The sequence below is a fragment of the Sapajus apella genome, unplaced genomic scaffold (assembly GCF_009761245.1).
Source record: "Sapajus apella isolate SASKATOON/1434 unplaced genomic scaffold, GSC_monkey_1.0 scaffold155, whole genome shotgun sequence".
NCBI lineage: Eukaryota > Metazoa > Chordata > Mammalia > Primates > Cebidae > Sapajus > Sapajus apella.
Genome location: NW_022437095.1, coordinates 2088974 through 2095885, shown reverse-complemented (window position 1 = coordinate 2095885; position 6912 = coordinate 2088974).

The window sequence follows — 6912 nt, the reverse complement described above, 5'->3', positions numbered from 1 at the left end:
GAGCTAGCAGCAGAAGTGAAGAACTGGGGGGAAATGTCCCCTGACAGTTAACCTCAAAACAGCTTCTAATGGATTAGAGCAGAAAAAATAGAGTCACTTAAAAACTATGAGTGGCCTGCTAGACCAGCAAGACTTATCTGGGTTCCAAACAAGAGGAAAACAGGTAAAAAGACGGTCAGAAGCAAACATTTCCAGTGACATCAAAAAGGGAGACATAAAAAGTAGATTTTTCATATTCTAATCTTATTGGCAATAAAATCTCTATCATGGAATAGATGTTTAGGCTAGTTAGCTTCAGTGGCTATATTAGTTCGTTTTCGCGCTGCTGATAAAAACATACCCAAGACTTGGCAATTTATACGGAGAAAAAGGTTGAATGGACTTACAGTTCTGTATGAACGGGGAGACCTCACAATCATGGCAGAAGCCAAGGAGGAGATGGATGGTCGCAGGCAAAGAGAGAGGAGCATGCACAGGAAAACTCCCACTTATAAAACCTCCAGATCCCGTGGGACTTACTCACTATCACGAGAACAGCATGGGAAAGACCTGCACCCTGATTCAATTACCTCCCACCAGGTCCCTCCCACAACATGTGGGAATTAAAGATGGGATTTGGGTGGGGACACAGCCAAACCGTATCAGTGCCATTAAATCATAAAATTGGCTAACTAACCCCTTTAGTTCTGTTTTCACATCCAACAAACAATATTTGATTTCCATCTGGTTTGCCCTGTAGGGCTTCCCATAGGAAGAGAATGTTTGGGCTTTGCAGGATAAGAATTCAGCCTATGTGACTGTATTATGCTTGCTTCCATGAAAATACTGGTCTTTGGCTTTTCCTGATCAGTCTGGTAAATGCATCTTCTGAATTAAATCTCACAAATGCACTGGCACAATGAAGTTATTTCATTTGTTTCCATGTACTTCCCAGAACATCTTGTGGAAATCCTAAGTTCTCACCATTGGCTCTAGGGAATGATCCTGCCTCTTCCACCCTCTGGTGAGTCCCATGGTTCCTTACCATTTGGGAACATCACTGCAATCTCCACCTCATGATTTCATTTCCTCCTCTCTTTGTGTTCATGCCTTCTCTTCTTCTGACTTTTATGAGGATGCTTGTACTTGTCACTGGATTTAGAGTCCACCCATTAATCCAAGAGGATCTCACTCATCTTATATCCTTAGCATGTGCAAAAACCCTTTTTCCAAAGAAGGTCACATTCACAAGGTCTGAATATGAGGACTTGGGGAGCTATTACTCAACATAAGTATTAGTTTTACAATAATCATCTTTCACCATTGAAATTAACTTCATGTATTCGTATTTCCATTAAAGAAACTTTCAGAAACTCCCTCAACAGACAATCCATCTTTGGCAAATTCTTCATGCTTGATTTAGAATCATTTCTTTGATGCCTTCAACGTTGGTTGCTTCATCCTGAATCCTAGTAGGAGAAGAAGGTAAAAATGTGTTGGATTCAGTTTTAGTCCTCACTGGAATGCAAGTCACTCATTCATCAAGGAGACTTTCTATTACTGGAAGAACATTTTTATTTGAAATGTAATTGGAAAATCATTAATGCTCATTGCATTGCTCATTATACAAATCAATAATAAGCATTGTAGTATTATTAATTCTACATTGAAAATGTCATCAATGTGCTTTTTCGGATGAAATTAGAAAATATACTTCACGGACCAAGTGTTTCTTTGTGCATATTTTATATTACAAGGCAGTGCTATCTTAACCCAAAGAATCAAACTTTCTTCCGTGCCTTATTGGAACGTCAATTAATGTGAACTTAAAGAAGTAATTTTAAAAGGACTGGGTTGAATAATATGTGTTTTTATGAGATAATAAGAATCTTTTCCCTACATATTATTTTGAACCACTGTGTATAATGTCTGGTCAATGACCATTTTCAAAGATAAACCAAACCTACAAGCTGGATCAATATGTTAAAGAGCCTAGAACTGTCACAAATTATTTCTGGTCAGAATTTCCCAAATGCAAATTTAAATTTCTCTATGAAGAACCCAAGTAAGAAAGCTGACTGGGCAGGGTTTGGTTTCTACAGTCTCACATCTGAGTTGCCTCACTGTGCACAGAAGAGTTTTAAGATATGACTAGGCCTGTAAACGGTTTTTTTTTAACTTTAAAACTGCCCTTAGAGACAGAACCTCAGGTAATACGGCCTACTTGGATTGAAAATAATATGAAAATAATTACAGGTATTGATCGACTTACGACCTATGCAACTTACGACCATTCGACTTTACGACCACAATCTCTAGCCACGGCTGCTCCGCGTCTGGCAGTGCAAACGTTGCCCAGCTGGGCGTACAACAGTGCGGACCAGCTTCCGGCAGCACTACCATCTCCGCGTGCACCATTTCAACTGTTATCCCAGACTCGGTACAGCAATTTGTGTTTTGTGTCGTGGATATTTTTCATCAAACCCCTCCCAATAAACTTCTTATACATTTCGAAGCAATGGACCCAAACATCGAACGATTTGCAAGGATTGAATGGATGGCGCGCGATGTGTTTCGTCCGTATCGTGAAATTTATGAAGAAAAAAAGAAGCATACAATTCAGACAAAGCTCACCATGTTTATGAAAAAACCAACTCCAGTAACCCCAACTGCTGCCTCAGATGACGACATCAACGATCCGCAGCCAAGCACCAGCGGCCAATAAAATGTTTCGTACATGTTTATATATTTTGATATGTTTTGCAATTGGGAAAATGTTTCCTATGGTATTTTTTACAGCTGTATTTTGTATTTTTGTATGCACCTGTATTTTGTAATTTTATACGTTTTGCAAATATTAAACCAGTTGTACTGGTAACGCAGTGTTTTACTTAAACCTGACGAATGTAAAAAAAAGAAACAAAATGGTGTAGAGATGATACAAATGGCATAAAATGAACAAAGAAAATTATGATATATAACAATAATGAAAGAAAATTACGATAAAATATGACTTAAAGATTTTTATAACGTCATTTCACAGTACTGTACATATAGCATACTCAACTTACGACCAAATCGTGTTACGACCGGTCTGTCGGAACCAATCGTGGTCGTAAGTCGAGCACTAGCTGTAGTGTCTTGAAAGCCATGAAGATATACGTCACTTCTAAATGTTAAATGCTTGTGTAATTAGCTTAATTAGCAGACCTAGTAACACCTCTCTATGCACCTTCTTTCCGGGCACAAGCACGTGCACATTCTGATGAAGAATACTTCAAACACTATATAAACTGCTTTCAGAGAAAAGAATAAGCAATAACTAATGAATTGCTAACAGAGATTTTGGTGAAGGAAAGTGTATTTGGAATGGTAACTGGATTTCCGGGTGCACGAAGATAAGTTTCTTAACAGTAAAAGGGTTAAGAAGCTTAAAATGAGATAAAACGTGAACAGATAGAGCTTATTTGAATTCTGCTAGCTGAATAAACATATGTTTGTTAGGTTAGATTTCGGTCATCAGATAAATTAGAAATAAAATAAATACAATAACATCATTGAGATAATTTTTTTATTGTCTAACTGCAAAGTAAAAAAACATAAATATATTCCACATCTTGTAAAATGACTCAACTTCTCATTTTACAATATTCTGTTACTTGCACTAGCTACTTTTCTCTTTATATTCAAAACAAATCCCAATATGACAAAATTCTATAAGTTCTTATGTCCCTAGACATTTATGTTATTAAATTGAGAATTATGCCAATTCGATTCCCTAACTTTATGGTTCCTTAGCTCGTTTCCTGGCATTGCTGGAGAAAAATATTTTGCTTGCAATCATAAAAATCCTAGATTTTAACATAGTAGCAGAAAGCAGATAACAGACACAGTTGACTTTAGAATTCCACAGTGTGAATTAAAAATGAAGTTCTGAGGTTCATAGTTCTTAGCCTCCTTTCATAGAGATTTTAATCTGTTTGAAAGATAATTATTTTAAAACAATTTCAACTTGTTCAACTGTTAGATTTAATCCCATTTCATTTTTATGGCTGGCTAAGAGTTGGATCTGAAGAAGAGAAAAATGAGAAGGAAGAGAAAAGCTACAAAGAGCCTGTCATTCTGTAGGTTTACATATGCATACATGAAAAGTTTGTCATTTGATGCACATAGTTTTGCAAACACATGGAAATTAATGCAGACACTTAGCCATTTTTTCTAACTGCCTAACCAAGAAATATAGTCCATTCATGAGTTCTTTTAAAAACAATGCACAGACCGGAATATGATTCCTTTATGTTCTTCTCTGCTGGAAACTGAGATTTGCACAGACTTTGATTTTCATAAGCAGAGTCACCTGATTTTGCTGCATTAGATTGCTGCCATGGCACCATTTACAGCTCTTTGTGAGTCTGTCTGATGTGAATTCCACTGCCGCATCTTGGACACACCTGGTCGTGGCCTCATTCACTGAAGTTGAATTGAACAGATTTGCACAAATGTGGTAGAAGCTCAGCTTCTTGCTGAAGTGGGGTAAAATGAACTCTTGGGTCATGAATACGATACAGCCACATTTGGAATATAATAACAGAGATGGGAAGGAAAATTCCAGACAAAATAGTATTTATTCCATGAATAATTGACGTTAAGTCTCTTTGCTCAAAGTCAAGACAGATTGCCTTAATGGGTAGGTGGTAAGAAGGCAGAATCCACGCAGAGTCAAGGAGAAAGCATTGATGAACAATGCAAATGGATAAGTCATGGGCATCCAAGAGGAAGAGAAGCAGGTAGCATGGCCCCAAATCCCCAGCTGAATTTCAGCTTCCAAGAACCCTGGTAAAATAAGAACAATTTTTGGTGTAAGGAAGCGCTGCTTTACATTACCAGCACAGGGATTCAAACACAGGGAGGAAGGAAAATATTGAATAACCACCGTTAAAAAATGGAAGACAACGTGAAGACCTCTGGAAGCAAGACAGAGTGGTTTGAGATATGATTGTCAATTCAAGAGGATTCAGAGCATGGGCTAGAATTCCTGGAGTTGTGGCTCCGCTAGTCTGGCAACCTCTTAAAGCACACTTGTTTATGTTCTAAAGTTCAAATGCCCAGACCTCACACAGATCAGTGAAACGGAAACATCACGAGATGTGTTCCAGATACCAGCATTTATTAAAAGGAGCCCCATGTGATACAATGATCAGTGACTGTAGAAAATTGCTGCTGTAGCATGCTTTCACGTTTCTGAGATTGGAACTGGTCCAATAAAATCGTGTACATGAAACATGCAAGAGTAAATCCACAAAGATTGATGGTGTGTACTTTACACAGGCAGCTGAATGCGTAGGTGTCACTGGAATTATGAATGTAGATGGGACAGATCTCCCCTTGAGAACTTTTTAATTTCCTGTTAAGAAAAAAAAATGCAGCTCTCTGCCAGAGCTCATTTAATTTTACATAAACATGCTCTGAGGCTGAAACATAGCTGACCAACTTTCAATGTGGAAGCAAGATTTAAAACTGCTCTTAAAGTTATTACTTAACAGAGCTCACATCAGAATCATCCAGTTCGGAAAGATTGGATTCCTCAAATGAATCTTCGGCCAACAACTGCTGGAGAACGATGGTAACATCAGGCATAGGAATGCTACTTTTTTTTTTTGATGTTTTCAGTGATTGAAAATTACTGTATTTTGTAAATGGAAATATCACTTCTAAAAATAGAATGCTATAAATAGAATGATTTGTTTCCAAAATCAATACACTAGAATGATTCGAAAATAATAAAAGTGAGATATCTCCCCTCGCTGACGAGTATTCACCAGGCTAAGGGGAAAGCATTAACTCAGCAGAGAAGAACTGGCCCAAGAATTGCCTCATAAAAGAAGATGCTGTCTGAGCATCATCCTTCCGCCTCAGGTCCTGGCATCAGGGGTCCGGGCTGTTGGTACCCCCGTCCTCTCGCCCACCCACAGTAATGAGGCTGCCCTGGTCCTGAAGTCGTCACGTAGAGTGGAGTGACACGGAGCTGTCTGTGCTGTTGCTGTAATGTTGCTTCCAGAGAGTCTTCGAAGAGGGGATGCCAGCCAGGTGCAGCGGCTCACACCTGTAATCCCAGCACTTTGGGAGGCTGAGGTGGGTGGATCACCTGGGTTAAGGAGTTCACTCCCAGCCTGACCAATATGGTGAAACCCCGTCTCTACAAAAATACAAAACTTAGCCAGGCGGGGTGGCAGGCACCTGTAATCTCAGCTGCTAGGGAGGCTGAGGCAGGAGAATCACTTGAGCCCGGAGGGTGGAGGTTGCAGTGAGCTGAGATTGCACCACTGCACTCCAGCCTGGGCTACAAGAGCAAAACTCCGTCTTAAATAAATAAATAGACAAATATAAAAATAAATGAATAAATAAATAAATTTTGGAGTGATCGTGATGCTTTCAGATGCGTTTACAGTCCTCTTCTCCACACATGCCCTGCTGCCTGTTGTCAGATACTCATAATTAACACACACACACTCTCACACATACGCCAGGTGCACACCCCGCAATGTGCTCACACACTGATATGCATGCTTACACACTCACACAGTCACATGTGTGTGTGATCACACTCACATGCACACCACACAATCACAGATGCACACGCACATGTATACATGCACACCCTTGCCACATACACACCGGCAGTTATAGGTGTGCACCCCCACACTCTTCTCAGGTGCACACACATGCACACTCACACTTGTACTCTCTCACGTGCAAACAAACATGCCCATGAACTTTGTCTCATGCGACTGACACTTGGAGTTATTGACACATCTGAGCTACAATCTCCAGAGAAATGACTTCCCATCTAGCGCAGCAGTTTTTCAAAGATTGATTTTGTTTCACCCATACTATCGTCAATTATATCAATGGCTCAAGACATTTCATATTGTT